This window comes from Budorcas taxicolor, chromosome 11, assembly GCF_023091745.1.
Source record: "Budorcas taxicolor isolate Tak-1 chromosome 11, Takin1.1, whole genome shotgun sequence".
Taxonomy (NCBI): domain Eukaryota; kingdom Metazoa; phylum Chordata; class Mammalia; order Artiodactyla; family Bovidae; genus Budorcas; species Budorcas taxicolor.
The window spans coordinates 136,688,841-136,713,388 of record NC_068920.1 but is presented as its reverse complement, the minus strand read 5'-3'; the positions used below and the strand labels follow the sequence as shown (position 1 = coordinate 136,713,388).

The following is a 24,548-nucleotide window of genomic DNA, read 5'->3' as shown; positions in this document are numbered from 1 at the left end:
ATTTACAAAAATGATTAACTGGGATCCCACTGAGTTCACTGCACGGGCCACTGCTAGTTTTAATTTGTGCCAACAGGATGGAGAGATGGACTTTAATGAGGATGTGTGTTTTCTAATCATGGGCAAAGTTAGGGGAAGTGGCAGAGGGGGTAGGGAGGGTGAAAGATAATTGGGGGATTCAGAAGACAGCGCTGCTCCTTGCAGACGGATGGATGCTCCGCTGCCTTTCCAGCTGGAGTCCTATCATGCTTGGGCTTTCACCTGACTGAGGCGGGGGCAGAGTGGTTATCATTATCCAGGGCGGCAAGTAGTAAGGAGATTCCAGACACATACTCTGGAGTCAGACAGTCTTGATTTGCCACTTACTGTGTGAACTTTGTGTTTCCATTTCCTCATTTGCAAACTATGGAAATAGTTATATCTACTGTTATAGGATTATTGTGACTATTAAACATGATAATACAGACAAAGAGCTTAGGGTAATGCCTTGCATATATGACGTTCTCAATAAATTTCTCTGTAAGTTCATGAAATTATTTTCCTTAGAAATCCTCATCCATCTGAAGAAGTAGCACAGGATTCCTTAGGCCCAAAAGCCACTTCTCTCAATACAGCAGCCCCTATTCCTTGTGTGTGCTCTCTCCCCTTGAGAGAGGGACATGGGGTAAGTGCCCTTTAATAAGAACCTCCTGAGCCATTTCTATATTATCCTCCAACCCTAATGTCTGTTGAGAACCATTCCACATGTATAGTGGAGAATTACATGACAAGTGCATTGGTGGTAGTAGTAGCAAAACATGGATTGAAGCCACCAGTGAGAATTTCCTGTAGAAACGATTTCAACCAAGGCAAGAGTCTAGACTTTTTCCTCCCAGCATTGCTATGCATACCTCTGTGGGGTTCACACAGTGACCCCATGTGCTGACACAGCCCATGTATCCACCTGTGAATTCTAGAAGTGAAGATTTATAGCCTGAAGACAGTGCTGGTCACTTTCCCATGGGATCTGAACAACTAGATTTTTCTATATCTCACCAAAACTCAGATGCAGAACTATGATGGCCTTTGATTGGTTAGCTCATGCCAAACTCTCACAATGATTTGGGAGAAGAAATAATACAAAGATTTTTCTGGAGCAAGTGTTTGTGGTTTGAGGAGTAGAAGGAGTCCATACATTTCCTGAAACTTTATGAAACACCCATGTATCTATAGACATGTCTTTTGGGAGTTAATAGGCTCATGGATCTGAGATCCAGAAAGTTTAAGGACCAGTGACTTAAGGAACAAGTAATTTTTTTTTTATATTCCTTTCTTTCAACCAGGCAAAAAATTAGATGAGACCCTGGTCTAGTGAAGGAAACAGACATATCAAACAAATAATAGGGGACTTTCTGGCAATCCCAGTGGTTAAGACTCCTTGCTTCCATTGCAGGAGGCATGGGTTTGATCCCTGGTCAGGGACTAAGATCCCACATGCCTTGAGTGGCAAAAATATAGAAAATAATAGAGATATAGGTCAACTAAATGCTAGACAGGCACAGAGTCCATGGAATGTCAATAAGTCTTCAAGGCATTTGAGCAAAAGGAGAAGCATTTGTTGGGGAGGGAAGATTCTCAAAATCATGCTACAGATGAAACCATAGGATTGGGTGGTTCTCTGCCCCTCACATATCACAGGAGAGTGTCCCTGAACATTCTGTGTTTCAAACTTAGTCACCTGTCTCCCCCAGCTCAGGGATTACACTTATCCCAAGCCACTGCAGGGGAAATGTCCCCTCAGTCTCACTCAGTCTTTCACACTTCAGGGTTCTGAGCCTTTTTTTTTTTTCTGAGGACACTTCAGTTCATTAGCTTTGGGGACAAGAGTGAAAAAACAATATAAAACAACCCTCTGAAAACAAATCCAGGAAACATATTGTTGTGCAAGCTAATTAGCTTTTGAAAAAAGCAGTACTCTAATCAAGATTTCCATATATCGCACACGGCCTAATTATAGTGACAATAATACCCAGGATTTACAAAGAGGCTTTCAATATGTATCTCTGCAATTGTTTCAATTATTCACCAAATATCCTTTGGAAAAGAAAAGAGGTAGATGAAGAAGCTGGGTTTTGCAGGGGCCAGGGTAGCATGCATTATTTTCACAGTTGGAGCTTGAGTCTTGATCCTATTCCATCCTCAGGGTCTAAAGCCCTGGTTGCTTAAGTCATTACTATTTGCAAAAGACAAAGGGAAAAAAAAATCCATGATAATACCAGGGATTATGCTAGCCTTGATTATTTTGTGTTGCTAACTAAAAGAGTCCAGGTGTACAGTCTGACTCCTGCTTCTCTCTCAATTATTTTCTAAGTAATAAATTAATGAATGATTCAATCAGTGAATCAGATAGACCAAGGCCTTGGCAAGCAAAATTAATAATACATAGTGGTTCAGGAGTCCAGAACAGACATGTTAGGTATAAACCAGTTGAAAAATTATTGATGTTCAAACTGGCTGACATGTGGTAGTTTAGAAAGGACTTCTTGGAAGAGAAGGAGCTCAAAGAGGAGAGTTCCATGAGAAATTAGTGGGAAGTTGCTTTACATATTCAAGAAGGAAACAACATGGGCAGCAAATATGAGAAAATGAAGGAAAATAGTCAAGCGCATAATAGGTACTTAATGAATGGTACAGAGACTTAGAAAATATGTCTTTTCTTGAATGACACCAATGCTCTTATTTTGTGTTTAAAATGTGGAGTCTCAGCAGCTTCCAGGAGGGTTCAAGAGATCCTTGTTTAATGAAGTGTTTCCTTTAGTTTGTACTCAGCAGGTTAGGCAGTAATTTCTTTCATAAGCTTTCCATTTCAGTCATAGTTATGACTTTGGGGAGACTTAGCTTTTTTAGTTAAACATGACACCTAGAAATACAATTTTGAATTCTTCAGTTCCTTTTCTCAGCCAAAGTCCATACTTGAAAGTCTCTTGCTTTAATGCTATTAAGCACATTTTTTTTTTTCCTCTGCAGGGACACCATTATATAGATGTGGGTGGATGGTTATGAACCAAAGTTGTTCAGTGGATGCCATCAGTTGGCTAAGCATACAGTTTCTTAGGTCCTACAGATCAGATTAAGAAAAGGTTGCTTTGGGATAAATGGACAGCCATATGCAAAAGAATGAAACTAGGCCACTATCTTGTATTATATATAAAAATCAACTTGATATAAATTAAAGACTTGAATATAAGACCCGAAACCATAAAACTCCCAGAAGAAAACATAGACTCTTTGACATCAGTCTTAGCATATCTTTCTGCATATGTCTCCTCAGGCAAGAGAAAAAAAAGCAAAAATAAATAAAACTACATCAAACTAAAAAGCTTATTGCACAGCAAAGGAAGCCATCAGCAAAATGAAAAGGTAAGCTACCAAATAAGAGAATATGTTTGAAAAAGATATCTCTGATAAGGGGTGATATCCAAAATATATGAATAACTCATACACATCAACAACAACAAAAACCAAACAACCTGATTGAAACATAGGCAAAGGAGATGACCAGACATTTTTCCAACTGGCATGTGAAAAGAGATTAAACCACTAATTATTATGGAAATGCTAATCAAAACCACAATGAACTATCACTGAATGCTTATTAGAATGTCTTTTATCACAAAGGACAAGAAATAAGTGTTGGTGAGAATGTGGAGAAAAGAGAACCCTTATACACTGGGAGTGTAAACTGGTACAGTCACTATCAAAAACAGTATGGGGACCCCTCACAAAATTAACACTATACCTACCATCCAGCTATTCCACTTCTGGGGATTTATCCGAAGAATATGAAAATTCAAAAGATATATGTACCCCCTATATTCATCATCTGGGTGTTATTTAAAATAGCAAGTGAATGAATAAAGATGTGATGGGCACACACACATACACACGCGCGCACGTGCACACACACACACACACACACACGTGCGTGGAATACTACTCAGCCATAAAAAACAAAACTTTGCCATTTACTAAACATGAATAGACCTTGAGGGTATTATGCTAACTGAAATTAATCACCTAGAAAAAGACAGATACTGTGTGATTTCACTCAAATGTGGAATATAAAAAAAGCAAAACAAACAAGATAAGTTAATGAACCAAACCCAACAAAAACAATTACCAGAAGACAAGTGGCACCGGTGGGTGGAGGGGTGGTGGTGAAAGGGTAAAGAGCGTGGTGATGGATGGAAACTAAACTTTGGCAGTGAGCACACTGTGATGTATACAGAAGTTGGTACATCATGTTGTACACACAAAACATATAATGTTATAAACCAATGTCCCCTACTACATTTTGAAAAAGTAAAAAAAAAAAAAAAAAAAAGTAGTGAACTGTAGAGGTCAGGGACTGGAAGGAAAGGTAGAAAAGTCAGGCAGGGAATTCAAATAGTAGAAACTTGCATCGAATCTTAACCTATGTAATAGAGCCAAGCAAGCAAAAGTAGACAAGACAGAGCAGTTGATGACTCAACATTTACCCAAGGGCACAAACAAGGACCAGGTAATTGAGTAAAGAGGGCTGAATACCCACATATTTCATGAGACAAGTCAATAGACACTATTCTGAAGGTGCACACTAACAGCCCAAACACAGGATATGCTTCAGTGAGGTAACATTGCTCCTTATTAGATCAAGGTAGACAGCAGGTCCCTCCAGAGGGTCTAATATACACCTTACAAATTATAGGTAACAGAGTGTAGACGATAAAGTGTTGAGAAGATCAGTTATGAAATGACTGCTTTTTCATGTGAGCACCTGTTCTCTATGGCATCCTGACGCAGCTATTATTTTTTCCCCCTGGAAAATAACCCCACAAAAGCCTTTCTATTTTTCACACAGAGGATATATATTCCTGTTGTATTCCTAAATTCTCAATCTGTGTTCTTTTCCATTTAAACAGAAGAGACTGTATCCTTTCATAGCCTCTATCTAGAATCAAAGTAAAAAAGACAAATGAAGACTATGCTACAGATGAAAAATTACCAGGAAATTTCAATAGGGATCCTCTGTTATAGAAAGAAAATGCCAGCAGAGAAAACTGTTCATACATAGAATGACACTGAGAATGATTGATGGGTCAGCTTCCAAGATACTTGCTACTCTGCAAACTATTCAGAAAATAAATTGCTAATGAGTAACAATTTTATAGATTCGGAGCTTACAATGTACGCTCTGATTTTGACTGTTCATTAATGCCAAAAAATGAAAATTTAAATTGTAAACAATTGATAATACCAAAGGATTTTCCTCCAATTAAACTCACGGTAATACATTTTGCTCTCCTAGATAGACACATCCCTTGTAAGTTGTTCTGTGACATTTGACTTAAGGCAAGTGATGCAAGGTAATCGTGGGCAGAAAGGCTGCCAAAGGGAGAAGCGTTGTGATCAATAGGCTTCTTTTGTTGTTGGCAAACACTGTCAGTGGATGATCAGCGTCAGAGCTTGGAGCCAGAGGAAGCTAATAAGATGAGTGGCATGTTTCCCACAATATGCTCTAAGTATTTATGTGCTGTTCAAAGCGAGATCTGTAAACACGATGAGGACAAAGAGAATACAACATTATTGATGATATCCTCCTGATTTATGTTTACAGCATCTGTGGATAATAACTCCATTTGTCAGAGGGACCCTCATGAATACTAATTTTGGGTGACAATCCAACCATGACCAGACTAGCTTTGGATGATACCCTTTCACTCTTAAGTGTTTTTCTAGGATTATAGTATGTGGACTGTCCTTTATCTCTGAAAAAGCATACTGGATTTGGAAGCTTTTAGGTATAGTCATTTGCAGAAGTTTGCAGATGTTCACAAGGTCACATTTAATAGAATTAGAATCAGGGTAATACCTTTGAATTCAAGTTTGTGTTTCCTGAAAGTGATTCTGAATTTGATTATAAGTGTCTCTAAATCCAAGAATGGAAAGAAAGCTTAATGCTGTCTCTTGGTTTGGAGAAAAGATGAGAAAGAAAAATCCTTCAACTGATTTCAAGTAAATAAGTGATCATTTTTTCTTTTCTCCTAAGGTTTGCTGTGATATTTTTAAGCTGTTAGTGGTAACATCTTGTATCTCAGGAAGGTATATATGCTACAAAGATATAGAGTTAGTGGGTTACTAGAAAGAGTGAACAAAACTATTTATCATGCTGTGACTCCAACATATCATATCCACTGTGTTTGAGAATGTTAGCCAAATTAAAAGCAACCTAATTGCTATCTGTGATTCTAAAAATTCCTCTGTTTTAAGACTCTCAATCCATATTAGAAATAAATATTTCTGTAAGGTGTGCATGTTTGTCATTAAAAACGTGTCTTTTCCTGTCCCTATGCCAGTTTACTGCCTCTTGCCAATGCTCCCTTCCAGAGATGGTTCCCTATGCACTTCCACTTGCCCTGTTCCTTGGGGCATGGGTATGTGAGTAAAGCAGGCTGATTACATTGGAGATGGGAGAAAGAAGAAATAAGGCAGCAATGTAGACCATAAGGAGGTCATTCTAGAAGTAGCTGTCAAAGAGGAAGCCAACATCCAACACACTAGCCTACTGTACACTTAAGCTGGGATCTGCTTACCAAAGAAGCAGGCTGTCTTCGTTTCCCCTAAGCTCACCCAATAGCATAATATTTACTAATACAAGGATGTTTATAAACACTGATATTGGTCAGATATTTGATATCATTTGACTTTCTTGGGCTTTCCACCAGTGCTCTTCAGACAAATCCTATATAAAACTTTACAAATCTTCACACACTTATTCAACTCACTAGTATTGTACTTACCACCTGACTACACCCCCACTTCTTTGGCGTCTCTGATCATTTTCTGGAAGCACCCTGACAGGGCTTCCCTGCTGGCTCATATGGTAAAGAATCTGCCTGCAATGCAGGATACCTGCATTCTTCCCTGGTGAAGGCCACTTGGAGAAGGGAATGGCTGTCTACCCACTCCAGTATTCTTGCCTGGAGAATTCCATGGACAGTGGAGCCTGGTGGCCTACAGTCCACAGGGTCACAAAGAGTCAGACACGACCGAGTGACTAACAATACTAGACAACCTTAAACATTCTATATCCTTATTAGTTCTTTTTATGGAGAATTTTACTGAGAAGGACATAGCATGGGGGTCAATATCTGTTGGGTCTTCTAGTCCCTTGACAAAGTCTCCAAATTCTAAACCACGTGAACTAAAATGCATTCTATGATAGGCATAGAAATCCTGGCCCAGGTGAGATTATTTTTATTTCAAGTCACTTTGGAGAACACTAGGAACACCCACCCCAGAGCACACTCTCTCCAGGTCTGAGTTCAGACTGAGCTTGTTTTGAAAGCTGCTCCTTATTGTAGCTCCACAGGAAATAATTATGCTCGGAAAACATAGGAAATTGTTTGTAATGCTGGGTCGACTGATCTTGAGCCAGACTGTAAGATATGTCATTTCCCATCTCATTTGTTAAAAGAAATGGCCTTGGATAATAGTGGATATGACATCTAAAGTAGCTTGGCTAGAAAAAGGAGAGCAAATTACATGTTTTCTGAAGGAGGAAATCTTATTAGCTCTATTATGTAAAGGCTTATTCATTTCTTAGTAACTTCTCTATCATATTTCTCCTTCCTTCTAGTCCATCTTAAGAACATCTGCTGTGCCCACAGCTGTTAAGCGATGACTTTATTATCGCAGCCTCAGTCCTTAATACCTCCAGTTGGATGGTTGGCAGCTGTGATTCACCCACAGCTGCCACCACTGTTGCTACCACAACAGAGCAAATGCAACTAACAAGTAAAAGCCGGAGGTAGAGATGTTAAAGCCAAAATGACCTAACTGTCCCCAATTGCTAATGTCTCAGAAAACAACTCTATTGCAATTTCAGAATCAACTGCAGTCCTGTTCTCTTCTTCTCCTGACCCTAAATTACATTGTAATTGAGTCAAAATCCCAGAGACTTGGGCAGTGCATTGAGGAGAGAAAAATGAGGATCACACTGGCTTTTTGTTGAACTTTATAGACTTGATCTGACCCTGACTGAGAAAAAAGATGATATATTATTGCCTTCCTGGGGCTTGTGTTAAGTCAGGTGTGGAAATAGCAGTAGAAACATGATCTGTCTTGCCTCCAACAGTTTCTGAGCTGGGAATGGGCCCCTGGCATCTTACTCAGTATTCATCACCTCAGCCTTCTCTTTAAAAACATGTATTTCACTGGGAGAGCTGAGTTGTCCACGGGTTACTCATAACTTCCAATTTCAGAGATTGAAGGGACCTTAGGGGTCTGGTCCAACCTCTCACTGAGGATAGGAATCCCTTTTACAACATTTATAGTAAAAAAAAAAAAAAAAAAAAAAAAAAAGTTGAAGTCTCTGAGAACTTCTATCTAGTGATGAAGCCAATTTCCTTAAAAATCAGCCATATTCTAAGATTTCAGAACATTACTTTGCTCCCAGCAGCAGTCTTAAGCCCCTGTAATGATGAAGTGGGGGTTGGTTTATAAAGGGGAACATAATACAGTTGTTAGGGTTGGATGGGGTGAGGCTAGTTGTGTAGACCTTTGAACATGATTTGGAGGCTTTTCTAGTATATTGACTGTTTGGAGTTTGAAGAGAAAATCCCAGGGTACACAAAAGCGGGAAACAAAGTATGGTTTGAGGGGCCAAGAAGAAAACAAGAATAAAAAAAATCTGCTCTGAGAAAATATGTATCCCACACTGCCCAGCTCTTCAGGGCAATTCACAAGAGTAAGGTGAGAGATCTTTGAAGATTTTAACAACGTTTTAGCATAGCTATTGTGCCTTTGCAGGTTGCTACTAATGCTGAAGTGCTTTTCCAGGGCATCCTTGGATGTAGGTAGGGGCTAGATTCATGGGATTAGAGAGAAGCGTTGTTCTGTGTGAACTAAGCTCAGATTCATTGACCTCAGCGCTGGGATCTATGCATGGCCTCCACCTGGGAGCCAAAGACGAGTTTTAAACTTTCCAGTTTCTCTTTTGGGTTGATCATTGTATTTACACAGTTCTCTTTATCCCTCACTTTCCTGGAGGAATGAATCATTTGAAGGCATAGAACTGCATAGGCCGTAATGATTTCACTTTGGGTCAGGTCCACTGGAGCATTAATCATGCCTAAGGGCTGAATTAGGTATCTGGAGATAGAAATGGCTTTTTTAAAAGTCCATTTCATCAAGTTCTATTTCTCTGAATTAAAACAGAATGTTATGACACATTACCTGCAGTAAGGATATATACCAGCATGGTCAAATGCGGTTCCCCAAAGCCTCCTTTATTTTCTTCTTACACCATTCTTGTCTGTCTTACTAGCTCTTTTATCTCTGATCTTAAAGCACAAATCTGCATGCACACACTCACTTTCTCCCCAAAATCTCTCATTTAATGCCATATCATCTTCCAGTTACTCTCTTTATTTTTCTTCCATTTTGTAAGGTAAGATTTTTTTAGATGCTAAAAAAAACCCTACACACTGATTATTTTTGCAGTTCTTCAGCTCACCCTTTCTGCTTCAGTGATAATAGATGGTGTGCATGTAGAAAGTTGGGCAGTGACACTAAAATTGGAATAATGGCTAAATATGGAAAAGAGTTATGCAAAGTAGTGGCCAGACCGAGACTACAAATGGTTATAGAAGGGTAGCTCTTCTGTTTGTGCAAAGTGGTTATTAGTATGATCACCACTGATTTAGCAAGCTAAAAATTTGCATACAGGAAAAGGATAGAAAATTCAAAGGCATCCTCTAGAGCTAATTATCTGGGGAAATTAAACCAGAAAATCCTTAATTGTTTTTTAGAATTCTAGGGCATGGTCTGGTGCTTTCTTTGACCTGCAGGACCCAGGTCCCAAGGCATTTGTGACTCCTGTGGATTTTAGCTAATGGGAAGAGCTGGGCCCGCTCAGTCCTCAATGCATTTGACCTTTGTTTCACCTTACAGATGCCTCATCATGACCAAATTTAGGTTAATCTGACCTTGCTGTGAACTTTTTAAGGTGTTCACAGAAGATTTCTTGATTTTCTTCATAAGATGCCAACCCATGAACTTTAGTGGTAAACCAAGGTCCCAAGCCCGTGGGTGGAAAAATCAGGGGCATGTCCTCATCTGTTACTCTGCCGCAATTTCAAAAAGGTTTGAACTAGGTCTGTCCTATCAAAAGTAATATATGTAGCCTGATGATGGAAAGAGAGGAAAGGACACACTTCTAATATGAGAAATAACATTTAAAGCCCAGCTGATGACCCACTTATTAGGATAAAAAAGCTGACATATGTTTTATAGAAAGCAAAACAATGCACAATAAACTTGCATTTTAAAATGTTTTCTTTAAAAGCCAAAAAAGAAACCACACATGCAAAAAAAAATCTCCAGAGTAAATAAAGAAACAAAAGTGGCAGAATAGATGACTTGAATGGTCCATCTAATTCTAAGAGTTCATGGTTCCATGGCTCCAATAATAGCCAAATTAACAGAATGACCAAGACATTTGGGAAAACAGACATTTTATCATTTCAGTAGAGAATAATAAAACCATTCATGTTTATTTTCTGTAAAGACAACACGACACAGTCTTAAAACATTTCAAGGAGATGAATAGTCAGAGCAGAGTGCATTATTTATGTTCGTTACAACTTAAAGTAAGTTTGTCGGATAAGCAAATAAATTAACTTATAGACGTAGAATGCCTTCTTTGTGCCAGACACTGTGTTGTTCAGTAGATATAAAATAATGGATAAGATCTGGTAATTAACCTCTAAGAGAAAACAGTCTAAAGAGGGAAACAGATTTATAGATAATGTAGTGTGGATAGAATGTCATAAAGGAACAAATAAAATTCTGGGATAAACAAGATATACATAGTATCTTGGCAGATCTTGCTGATTTACTGATTTGAATGTGTGAAGGATAGTGGGAATTTGCAGGTGATGGTGAGGAAGAATATTTTAAAGATCAGTTCAGTTCAGTTGCTAGGTCGTGTCTGACACTTTGTGACCCCATGTACTGCAGCACACCAGGCTTCCCTGTTCATCACCAACTCTCAGAGTTTTCTCAAACTCATGTCCATTGAGTCGGTGGTGCCATCTAGCCATCTCATCCTCTGTCATCACCTTCTCTCACCTTCAATCTTTCCCAGCATCAGAGTCTTTTCAACTGAGTCAGCTCTTTGCATCAGGTGGCCAAAGTATTGTAGTTTCAGCTTCAACATCAGTCCTTCCAATGAACACCCAGGACTGTTTCCATTACGTTGGCTCTCCTTGCAGTCCAAGGGAGTCTCAAGAGTCTTCCCCAACACCACAGTTCAAAAGCATCAATTCTTCCGTGCTCAGCTTTATTACACCCCAAATCTCACATTCATACATGACTACTGAAAAACCATAGCCTTATGAGATGGACCTTTGTTGGTAAAGTAGTGTCCTTGCTTTTTAATATGCTGTCTGAAGTGAAGTGAAGTCACTCTGTTGTGTCTGACTCTTTGCGACCCCATACACTGTAGCGTACCAGGCTCCTCTGTCCATGGGATTTTCCAGGCAACAGTATTGGAGTGGATTGCCATTTCCTTCTCCAGGGGATCTTCCCAACCCAGGGCTTGAACCCAGGTCTCCTGCATTGTAGGCAGATGCTTTACCATCTGAGCCACCTGGGAAGTCAAAGGTTGGTCATAACTTTCCTTCCAAGGAGTAAGCGCCTTTTTATTTCATGGCTGCAGTCACCATCTTCAGTGATTTGGAGCCTAGAAAAATAAAGCCCGCCACTGTTTCCACTGTTTCCCCATCTCTTTGCCATGAAGTGATGGGACTAGATGCCGTGATCTTCGTTTTCTGAATGATGAGCTTTAAGCCAACTTTTTCACTCTCCTCTTTCACTTTCATCAAGAGGCTCTTTAGTTCTTCTTCACTTTCTGCCATAAGAGTGGTGTCATCTGCATATCTGCAGTTATTGATATTTTTCCTGGCAATCTTGATTCCACCTTGTGCTTCCTCCAGCCCAACATTTCTCATGATGAACTTTGCATATAAGTTAAATAAGCAGGATGACAATATGCAGCCTTGATGTACTCCTTTTCCTATTTGGAACCAGTCTATTGTTCCATGTCCAGTCCATCTCTTTCAGAATTTACCACAGTTTATTGTGATCCACACAGTCAATGTCTTTGGCATAGTCAATAAAGCAGATAGATGTTTTTTCTGGAACTCTCTTGCTTTTTTGATGATCCAGCGGATGTTGGCAATTTGATCTCTGGTTCCTCTGCCTTTTCTAAAACCAGCTTAAACATCTGGAAGTTCACGGTTCACATATTGCTGAAGCCTGGCTTGGAGAATTTTGAACGTTACCTCACTAGCATGTGCTGCTGCTGCTGCTGTCACTTCAGTCGTGTCCGACTCTGTGCGACCCCATAGATGGCGTGTGAGATGAGTGCAATTGTGCGGTTGTTTGAGCACTCTTTGGCATTGCCTTTCTTTGGGATTGGAATGAAAACTGACCTCTGCCAGTCCTGTGGCCGTTGCTGAGTTTTCCAAATTTGCTGGCATATTGAGTGCAGCACTTTCATACCATCATCTTTCAGGATTTGAAATAGCTCAACTGGAATTCCATCACCTCCACTAGCTTTGTTCGTAGTGATGCTTGCTAAGGCCCACTTGACTTCACATTCAAGGATGTCTGGCTCTAGGTGAGTCCTCACACCTTCGTTATTATCCAGGTTGTGGAGATCTCTTTTGTACAGTTCTTCTGTGTATTCTTGCCACCTCTTCTTAATATCTTCTGCTTCTGTTAGATCCCTACCATTTCTGTCTTTTATCGAGCCCATCTTTGCATGAAATGTTCCCTTGGTATCTCTAATTTTCTTGAAGAGATCTCTAGTTTTTCCCATTCTATTGTTTTCCTCTATTTGTTTGCATCGATTTCTGAAGAAGACTTTCTTATCTCTCCTTGCTATTCTTTGGAACTCTGCGTTCATATGCTTCTATCTTTCCTTTTCTCCTTTGCTGTTTGCTTCCCTTGTTTTCACAGCTATTTGTAAGCCCTCCCCAGACAGCCATTTTGCTTTTTTGCATTTCTTTTCCATGGGGATGGTCTTGATCCCTGCCTCCTGTACAATGTCACGAACCTGCCTCCATAGCTCATCAGGCTCTCTGTCTATAGATCTAGTCTCTTGAATCTGTTTCTCACTTCCACTGTATAGTCGTAAGGGATTTGATTTAGGTCATACCTGAACGGTCTAGCGGTTTTCTCCACTTTCTTCAATTTCAGTCTGAATTTGGCAATAAGAAGTTCATGATCTGAGCCACAGTCAGCTCCCGGTCTAGTTTTTGGTGACTGTATAGAGCTGGAAAGACGATAATCTGATTTTGGTGTTGACTATCTGGTGATGTCCATGTGTAGAGTCTTCTCTGGTGTTGTTGGAAGAGGGTGTTTGCTATGACCAGTATGTTCTCTTGGCAGAACCCTATTAGCCTTTGCCTTGGTTCATTCTGTACTCCAAGGCCAAATGTGCCTGTTACTCCAGGTGTTTCTTGACTTTCTACTTTTGCATTCCAGTCCCCTATAATGAAAAGCACATCTTTTTGGGTGTTAATTCTAGAGAGTCTCGTAGGTCTTTAAAGAGTCATTCAACTTCAGCTTCTTCAGTGTTACTGATTAGGGCATAGACTTGGATTACCATTATATTGTATGGTTTTCCTTGGAAATGAACAGAGATCATTCTGTCATTTTTGAGACTGCATCCAAGTACTGCATTTCAGACTCCTCTGTTGACTATGATGGTAGCTCCATTTCTTCTAAGGGATTCTTGCCCACAGTAGCAGATATAATGGTCATCTGAATTAAATTCACCCATTCCAGTCCATTTTAATTCACTGATCCCTAGAATGTCGACATTCACTCTTGCCATCTGTTTGACCACTTCCAATTTGCCTTGACTGATGGACCTAACATTCCAGGTTCCTATGCAGTATTGCTCTTTACAGCATCTGACCTTGCTTCCATCACCAGTCACATCCACAACTGGGTGTTGTTTTTGTTTTCTCTCTGTCTCTTCATTCTCCACTGATCAGTTTTAAAGATAGTGAACAGCAAATGAATAGACTTGGGAATATTATAAAACACTTTGTGTTCAAGGAGGCATAATACTTCTGATATGAATGAAAGCAGTGTACCTGGATTGGGAATGGAGATGGAGAGACTGGGAGAGAACAGTAGAGAGCAACAGGGAATGACCTAAAAGCGATGCTGCATCTAGAACATTTTCTGAAATGCAAGTACTTTCGCTTATGTTCTATCACAGTGCTTTCCAAATAATTCTGCAGAAAATATTGATGAGCTCTCCATTAAAAGACCAAACCAAACCCTCCTATTCTGTAGTCAAATAAATTTTAGGACCTTCAGTTAAATTAGGTAAGTAAGGTTTCTTAATGCAAGATTTTCTCAAGCATTTAATATGCTAATATTCATACGTCTTATGAATCTTAAGTGGAACAAATGCAAGAGGTGTTTCTCAAATATATTTGACTGCAAAAAAAAATCTGAGCATATTTATCAATAATGTAAGATTTCTAGGTTCCATGGAGCTTCACTGAGGATTTTCTATGATCTATAGAATAGTATTTCCTTTCTATCTATCTATATATCTATCTGCGTTATCTATCTATTTATCTACATAAACAGGTTGATAGTGCTCAGTATGAGTTTGCAAAGACATTAATTGCCAGGCCATTGTAATTTTCAAGCCTGCATTTTCTATAGAGTGCTACTCCCTTGGATAAGTTAAACACTGTAAGGATCAAAAAATGATTTCATATTCAAGTCAGTTGTGAAAAGATGGGTCAAAGGGTTTTGTTACCATAGTTCTCTGAGTGAGATTGATGACCTAACAGAGAGAAGAAGATGAGTGGAAGAAGGACCTGGATGAAAGAAAGGAATTGAATAAAAATGCAGGGCACATGGTTAGGTTATTCTTTAGAAATGAGAGACCCTTTTCTTTGCACCACACTGAAGGAAGGAAACCCATGATCAATAATTCTGTGATCTTTGATCTATTGCTTTTTAGACAGGTGAGATCTTGACTGTCCTCATTTAAAGGCTACATAGAGATAAGACCCTGACTATTTAAGTTACTTTGAAGAATTATGAGAAAGAAATTATATATAAAAGCCTGCTTTAAAATAGATGGCTACCAGCCTGGATAGTTCCTCCAGTAAAAGTTGACAAGAAAATGAATTATGGACTACAAGATGGTGCAATTTGGCTGACTTGTGACTACTTGAAGGGTTATCCCTAAAATGCGATCATTCATTCTTTCATGTGTTCCTCATTCATTGATTGCCAAGAAACGTGAACAGGTGATTCACAAAAGATATATTCTGATGGCCAAAAATCATACAGAAAAAACAAAAGCTTAGCTTGGCTTTGGCTGCACATCAGTGTTCTAAGGGGAAATCATTTCTTTCCTACCTCGTGTATAGCACTCTCACCCCAACTTCCCAGGAATTCTATTCCAGGGAAGAAGGGGTGTAGGTGCTGCACAGGAATATGCCAAAGTGACAACTTGGCCTTGGTGTAAGGGCTTATATTTTGTGTGTGCAACAAAAAGTTTAAAGGATCTTTAGGGCCCATGCCCTTTTGGAACTGAGTACCTGATGCAGTAAAGTAAATCTGGGGCTACATCCCAGATGAGAAGCATCACCATTCTAGTGAGAGTAAATAAGGGAACCACTACATTTTTAAAAAGCACTTAAGGTCAGTTTTCATTCCAATCCCAAAGAAACGCAATGCCAAAGAATGCTCAAACTACTGTACAGTTGCACTCATCTCAATGCTAGTAAAGTTATGCTCAAAATTCTCCAAGCCAGGCTTCAGGAATACATGAACCATGAATTTTCAGATGTTCAAGCTGGTTTTAGAAAAAGCAGGGGAACCAGAGATCAAATTGCCAACATCTGCTGGATCATGGAAAAAGCAAGAGAGTTCCAGAAAAACATATATTTCTGCTACTGTGCCAAAGCCTTTGACTGTGTGGATCACAATAAACTGTGGAAAATTCTGAAAGAGATGGGAATACCCAACCACCTGACCTGCCTCTTGAGAAACCTATATGCAGGTCAGGAAGCAACAGTTAGAACTGGATGTGGAAAAACAGACTGGTTCCAAATAGGAAAAGGAGTGTGTCAAGGCTGTATATTGTCACCCTGCTTATTTAACTTCTATGCAGAGTACATCATGAGAAACGCTGGGCTGGAAGAAACACAAGCTGGAATCAAGATTGCCGGGAAAAATATCAATAACCTCAAATATGCAGATGACACCACCCTTATGGCAGAAAGTGAAGAAGAACTAAAGAGCCTCTTGATGAAAGCAAAAGAGGAGAGTTGAAAAAGTTGGCTGAAAGCTCAACATTCAGAAAACTAAGATCATGGCATCTGGTCCCATCACTTCATGGCAAATAGATGGAAAACAGTGGAAACAGTGTCAGACATTATTTTTGGGGGCTCCAAAATCACTGCAGATGGTGACTGCAGCCACAAAATTAAAAGATGCTTACTCCTTGGAAGGAAAGTTATGACCAAACTTGATAGCATATTCAAAAGCAGAGACATTACTTTGTCAACAAAGGTCCGTCTTGTCAAGGCTATGGTTTTTCCAGTGGTCATGTATGGATGTGAGAGTTGGACTATAAAGAAAGCTGAGCACTGAAGAATTAATGCTTTTGAACTGTGGTGTTGGAGAAAACTCTTGAGAGTCCCTTGGACTGCAAGAAGATCCAACCAGTCCATCCTAAAGGAGATCAGTCCTAGGTGTTCATTGGAAGGACTGATGTTGAAGCTGAAACTCCAATCCTTTGGCCACCTGATGTGAAGAGCTGACTCATTTAAAAGACCCTGATGGGGGGAAAGATTGAGGACAGGAGGAGAAGGGGATAACAGAGGATGAGATGGTTGGATGGGATCACTGACTCAATGGATATGGGTTTGGGTGAACTCCGGGAGTTGGTGATGGACAGGAAGGCCTGGAATGCTGTGATTCATGGGGTTGCAAAGAGTCAGACACGACTGAATGACTGAACTTAACTGAAACTTATCGAAAGACTAAGGAAAAATTAATATTGGCAGTTATAGATTCACCAGGGCCAGAAATTCTGCTTAAGTCTGGTAATCAGAATCTGCTTTTAAAGGGTCTTTCCTTTAAAACATACTTCTCCTTTGTGTACATACCAAGAAGTAGTTTTGTGGCTACAGTAAACACAGAACAAGGATTCAAAGATTCAGGGCTCTTTTTTTTACTATTAATCCAAAAATACAAATTAAAACAGCAAGATATCTTTCTGGTCTATCAATTTGGCAGATATTTAAAATAAAGATATTATGCAGCATTGATGAGGGTGTGGGGGCATAGATAACTCCTATGACTAGTAGGAGTGTAAATTAACTCAATCATTTTGAGGAGTAATTTGACAAGCTTGTATCAAAAGCTTTAAAAAAAACCCATGAGGCATTCCACTTCTAAGAATTAATCCTAATAGAATAATTCTAGGTGTGCTCAAAGATTTGTCTATATGCATATTCATTGGAACATTGTTTAATTAATAGAAAAATTGGAAATAAGCTAAATGCTCAATAATAGAGAGCTGTTTGAATAAATTGTGTTAGATCATCATGGAATATGATGCAGGATTTGAAATGCTATTATAAAGTAATGACAAGGAGAAAATAAAATGAGATGATTATACGAAATGTAAGGAAAATCAGCAAATTCAGTATGAAGACTTTGGACACTGATTCAACAAACTAACTAAAAATAACCATTGATGAGATAATCCAGGATTTCTGTATTAAGAAATATTTAAAATAATTTTGGGTGATATGGCTTTGGGCCTTTTTTTTTTCCTAAATGTTCATCTTTTAGACATGCATGCATACTGAAGTATTTACTTATGAAACAATGTGATGCTTGGAATCGTCTTTAAAATAACCCAATGGGGGAAGTGGAGAAAATGGATGGAGATATAATAAAACATAGACCATTCAGCAAATATTGGTAATTATTGAATTAGGTGGTAGGTGCATAGGGATTTATTATACAACTATTTCTCTTTTTGTATTTATTTGGGATATCCATTGTGTAAATAAAAATAATTTTGTTCAATAATTATTTAGGTGAAATATTTTCACAGTTTATACAAATATTTTCATAGTGAATAGTTTTATATTTCACATTTTCAATAATACTCTCTCCCCTCTCCTAGTCGCTCAGTCGTGTCCGACTCTTGTGGCCCCATGGACTGTAACCTACCAGGCTCCTCTGTCCATGGGATTTTCCAGGCAAGGATACTGGAGTGGGTTACCATTTCCTTCTCCGGGGGATCTTTCTGACCCAGGGATCAAACCCGGGTCTCCTGCATTGCAGGCAGATGCTTTATCCTCTAAGCCACAAGGGAAGTCCTCTATCGTATTCAATAATATGATCAAAAAGATATTAACCAGAATATATAAAGTGAATACCTGATATATATGAAAGAATAAAGCATATTGAAATATTGGCACTAGCTATATATTTACTTTGATCATGTTTATCATTTTTATCTTTGTTTATCATTACTTGCTAAAGTTATTTTTTTCTTTCCCAATAAACGTTCAGTACTTTAATCATAAAAACAGATCTAATAAAACACTTACTGAGCTCTTATGGTTGAGTAGACACTGTGCTTAGATTGAGAGGTGTAGAGATAAAAGCCATAGCCACTGGCTCAAGGTACCCAAGGTCTAATGATGAAAGCCCACGTGCTGATACATAGACACTCTCCACTGTGCTAAGTGCAATAATAATGGAATGAATACAAGACTGTGAGAGGGACTGCCAGACTCTGCTGAACAGATTTGGGAAACACTTCACAGGAGGCCTATTTGAATTGATCTTTGAGGACTGCAGCAGTTTAGGGAAAAATTACAGTTGACATTAAGAGAGGATCCAATGGAGAACTAGGAAAGGTTTAATTCAAAAGGATTCAAAAACAAAACTTTTCAACAACAAAATTTATTCAAATAAAATACAGTTTCTAAAGTAGCACTATGATTTACTTTAAAGAGATGCCATCAGCATGACTATATTTATTTGAAAGATTGAAGTATAATAGCATCAGAAATAAAAAACTACAATTCTTCAATCTAATTCTAAGAATGTTACCTCCCAGGTAAATGAAGTATAATTGCAATGAGTATTTCTGAACCTGATGTCTGCACATGGACATCACCAGATGGTCAACACCAAAATCAGAGTGATTATATTCTTTGTAGCCAAAGATGGAGAAGCTCTATACAGTCAACAAAAACAAGACCAGGAGCTGACTGTGGCTCAGATCATGAACTCCTTATTACCAAATTCAGACTCAAATTGAAGAAAGTAGGGAAAACTGCTAGACCATTCAGGTATGACCTCAATCAAATCCCTTATGATTATACAGTGGAAGTGAGAAATAGATTTAAGGGCCTGGATCTAATAGATAGAGTGCCTGATGAACTATGGACAGAGGTTCATGACATTGTACAGGAGACAGGGATCAAGACCATCCCCATGGAAAAGAAATGCAAAAAGGAAAATGGCTATCTGGGGAGGCCTTACAAATAGGTGTGAAAAGAACAGAAGTGAAAAGCAAAGGAGAAAAGGAAAGATATAAGCATCTGAATGCAGAGTTCCAAAGAATAGCAAGGAGAGATAAGAAAGCCTTCTTCAGCGATCAATGCAAACAAATAGAGGAAAACAACAGAATGGGAAAGACTAGAGATCTCTTCAAGAAAATTAGAGATGCCAAGGGAACATTTCATGCAAAGATGGGCTCGATAAAGGACAGAAATGGTATGGACCTAACAGAAGCAGAAGATATTAAGAAGAGGTGGCAAGAATACACAGAAGAACTGTACAAAAAAGATCTTCTCGACTTGGATAATCACGATGGTGTGATCACTCATCTAGAGCGAGACATTCTGGAATGTGAAGTCAAGTGGGCCTTAGAAATCATCACTACGAACAAAGCTAGTGGAGGTGATGGAATTCCAGTTGAGCTATTTCAAATCCTGAAAGATGATGGTGTGAAAGTGCTGCACTCAATATGCCAGCAAATTTGGAAAACTCAGCAGCGGCCACAGGACTGGCAGAGGTCAGTTTTCATTCCAGTCCCAAAGAAGTTCAGTTCAGTTCAGTTCAGTAGCTCAGTCATGTCCGACTCTTTGCGACCCCATGAATCACAGCATGCCAGGCCTCCCTGTCCATCACTAACTCATGGAGTTCACTCAGATTCATGTCCATTGAGTCAGTGATGCCATCCAGCCATTTCATCCTCTGTCGTCCCCTTCTCCTCCTGCCCCCAATCCCTTCCAGCATCAAAGTCTTTTCCAACGAGTCAACTCTTCGCATGAGGTGGCCAAAGTACTGGAGTTTCAGCTTTAGCATTATTCCTTCCAAAGAAATCCCAGGGCTGAGCTCCTTCAGAATGGACTGGTTGGATCTCCTTGCAGTCCAAGGGACTCTCAACAGTCTCTCCAACACCATAGTTCAAAAGCATAAATTCTTTGGCACTCAGCCTTCTTCACAGTCCAACTCTCACATCCATACATGACCACAGGAAAAACCATAGCCTTGATTAGACAGATCTTAGTCGGCAAAGTAATGTCTCTGCTTTTGAATATAGAAAGGCAATGCCAAAGAATGCTCAAACTACTGCACAATTGCACTCATCTCACATGCTAGTAAAGTAATGCTCAAAATTCTCCAAGCCAGGCTTCAGCAGTACGTGAACTGTGAACTTCCTGATGTTCAAGCTGGTTTTAGAAAAGGCAGAGGAACCAGAGATCAAATTGCCAACATCTGCTGGATCATCAAAAAACCAAGAGAGTTCCAGAAAAACATCTATTTCTGCTTTATTGACTATACCAAAGCCTTTGACTGTGTGGATCACAATCAACTGTGGAAAATTCTGAGAGAGATGGGAATACCAGACCACCTGACATGCCTCTTGAGAAATCTGTATGCAGGTCAGGAAGCATCAGTTAGAACTGGACATGGAACAATAGACTGGTTTCAAATAGGAAAAGGAGTATGTCAAGGCTGTATATTGTCACCCTGCTTATTTAACTTCTATGCAGAGTACATCATGAGAAACTCTGGGCTGGAAGAATCACAAGCTGGAATCAAGATTGCTGGGAGAACTGAGCAACTGAACTGAACTGAACTGAATGATGGACTCAACTCACCACTATGTTACATACTTCAGGTAATAGAAGCTCATGTGGTGTGCTAGGTTGACTCAGTCGCGTCTGAATCTTTGCGACCCTATAGGCCATAGCCCACCAGGATCCTCTGTATGCGTGGAATTCTCTAGGCAAGAGTACTGGAGTGGGTTGCCATGCCCTCCTCCAGGGGACCTTCCAAACCCAGGGATCGAACCTACATCTCTTGTTTTCTGAGTTGGCAGGTGGGTTCTTTACTACTAGTGCCACCTGGGCAGCACTTGAAGCTGGTATTTAATCTTTACTTCCATAAAATTTCAATGTGCATTTTAAAAGTTGGAAAACATATGTAATTAGATTATATGCAATTTTCCACCATTTTGGTTTAGTATTTTATAATCATTGTTGGTCATGTCTCCCTACATGTCTCTGCTAAAGTACTGGCTATTAATTTTTATGAACTTCATTTTCATAATTTATAAAAAGATAGTTATTTTCAGAATAAATTATATGTAATGCAAAATTACTTAGCACCATGGTCAAAGTTCATTTTCCTTTTTACCTTCCTTTTTTCTCCTTTTGTCGTGTCCAACTCTTTGTAACCACATGAAATATGCAGTTCAGTTCTCTAGGCCAGGATACTGGAGTGGGTAGCTGTTCACTTCTCCAGGGTATCTTCCCAACCCAGGGGTCAAACCAGGTCTCCTGCATTGCAGGGGGATTCTTTACCAGCTGAGCCACCAGCGAAGCCCAAGAATACTGGAGTAGGTAGCCTATCCTTTCTCCAGTGAATTTTTCCAACCCAGGAATTCAAACTGGGGTCTTCTCCATTGCAGGTGGATTCTTAACCAACTGAGCTCTCAGGGAAGGTCTCATGTGAAAACTATTTAATAAGCATGCCTTTACTCTGTAATAACTTGACATGCAATTTTTTAAAAGAAGCATCTGAAAATAAAGAAAAAAGAATGTACTAATAAATGGAATGGAGAACAGTCACTATGTGAAAGAAATTTAGATAACTTCCTTATGTAATATAACAAAATAATTTCCCAAAAGTCTAAAGAGTTAAAACCAAAAGAGGTAAATAGTTTGAAAATATTAACACGGTAATTTTATAACACCTGATAATAAAAAGGAAATTTAAAGGTCTCTGAGGAGAGTTTATATTGAAAATTACCAAGTATTTATGCAGATTTTTGACTGCAGAAAAGCTGGCATGCTCAGTTACTTGAGACTCTTTAGTCTTCAGAAGTTCCTCCTTCAATATTTGAAAGTTTGCAGTTTTTTGCATCCAGGCTCCTTTTCTAAAATGGCAGTTTATACAACATTGGTCACAGAATTTTTGTGTCAATTTAAATAGTTAATCCAAGGCCTTGATTCAGAAGATTTTCTTCATTCATATGGTGAAAAATATCTTCCAAGGATTTTATGAATAAATCTTTACCGTGTAAGTGTTCTGAGAATGGGCTTTCACTTCACTCTCAAAAAAAGTGAAAAAAATTTTGAAAATTCAGTGAAGGACTCTCTTTTCTTTTTTAGAAAACCAGTAAAGGTTTATGTAGGAGAGTAGCTTAACGTTAGATTTTGACTTTTTAATTTTTTTTAACAAAATCCTTTGTTCAGGCAATAATTTAAGGCCCTGGCTCTGATAAGTTTAATCAGCCTTCATGACCTTAGACTCTAATTCTCCCAGGATTATGGCTGAGAATTTTGCAGATCCTGAATACCCATATAAGAAGCAATGAACTAAGATGGATTATGTAGCTCGTCTTCATCAGAACATTAACACTGCAGTGCTAATTAAAGTTGTTTCATATGTGCCCAAAGTAGTATAGTTTTTTTCACCAGTAGAAGTTGGTTGGAAAGGAACATTTTCATAATTCAAAGATCTCAACCACCTATGTACGCCCATTTCAAAACTAGAAACTTAGTGCTTTGGAGCCATCCATTGTTTTGCCTACCTCGGTACTGATAATGGGCTGTTTGGCTCTCAACCCTCCATTACCTACTACACAGTTTTAGAAGGATGTGCTTGATTCTGAACAGTAATGGAAGAAGCAACTCAGCTTTCTTCATTGTGACCAAATGCAAATCAGCTCCCGAATTTCGAAAGCGTGTGGTTTCAATAAACATCATTACTTACGTGTTTAAGTTTGCCACATGATAAGAAACATCATAGAATGTTTCAAAACACAACTTCTGTGTTGGGCCAATTTGAATTTCAGTAAAATTTAAGCTCTTCAAATCCAAGTTTGAGCTCATGGAAAAGATGTAAATCGTCTGTTCTCTCTTTTGAATAAAAGAAAGTACAGTAAGGTTCAGGTTTATAAGCTTCCCCTTCTGCAAACTTACCTTGTGAAAACCATCATCTTTTTATGTCCCAACACACTGAGATTCTGATTGAGCATGCAAAATGCACAATCTTCCTAACTTAAGGCATGCTTGTTATTAACAAAGACAGTGACCATAGTCTTAATAGCAGGGTATGGCTTCATAATTGCTTTAATTTCTAAATGTTTTAATCAAATATGTTTTGATTTCTAAAAATGGGAAGATACACTATACTTGAAAATAAGGCAATGCTGTGATTCTGTGTTCTCTAATCATGGAAGGATAACCATAAGCCTTATTCTGGTTAAATATTCACCATAGCATAACTTGAAATATAAAGAAGTATTTTCTTATGAAATTTTTCAAAATTAGATGACCTAGTCAAATAAAATTATTTTATACTTGTTTATAGATAAACAAGAGTTGAGAATCCGCCAACTAGTCGGCATTATGTATATTTGTAAGTATATATAACTCTGTCAAGTTTTAGTCCTAGACTTTCAGATCCTAGATGTTTTGATTGAATATTATTTTAGTATCTGATGCAAAGTTTCAGCATAAGTTCTGAAGCACAGTAGTTACCAAGGAATGTTTGTAATGCTGAGTTTCACTTTAATGCCTAAAACAGAAGTCATGAGCAGAGACCCTCTAAGAAGATCATGATGGCAGCTTAGTTCTTTTTTTCTATTCTCTTGGAAACTCTGCAAATGTATAGAAAGTGAAAATAAAAACAAAACTCTCATATTCAGTGAAATTGTAAGGTAAATTCCATGTTATTGTTAAGTACTTTTAAGTACAACAGAGTCAGAGGATATGACTCTTGTGGGCAGGGGCAATGGTTGAGCAATGGGAGAACAGAAAGAATGGATACCTCAAACGTATTTTGAGGGTAGAGTTCAAAAATCTCCAGAAATTAATTGCTTCTGAAAAGAAGACCCCATTCTCAGTGGGAACTACTATGAGAAGGGC

The 24,548-nt window shown here is 38.8% G+C and overlaps 1 non-coding gene across 1 annotated transcript; it reads right to left on the bottom strand.

The window, feature by feature from the left end:
* Positions 1–11,605: 11,605 nt before the first annotated feature.
* On the bottom strand, positions 11,606–11,677 carry TRNAC-ACA (transfer RNA cysteine (anticodon ACA)). The gene has a single exon. It is a non-coding gene; the product is annotated as a tRNA-Cys (tRNA).
* Positions 11,678–24,548: the final 12,871 nt, after the last annotated feature.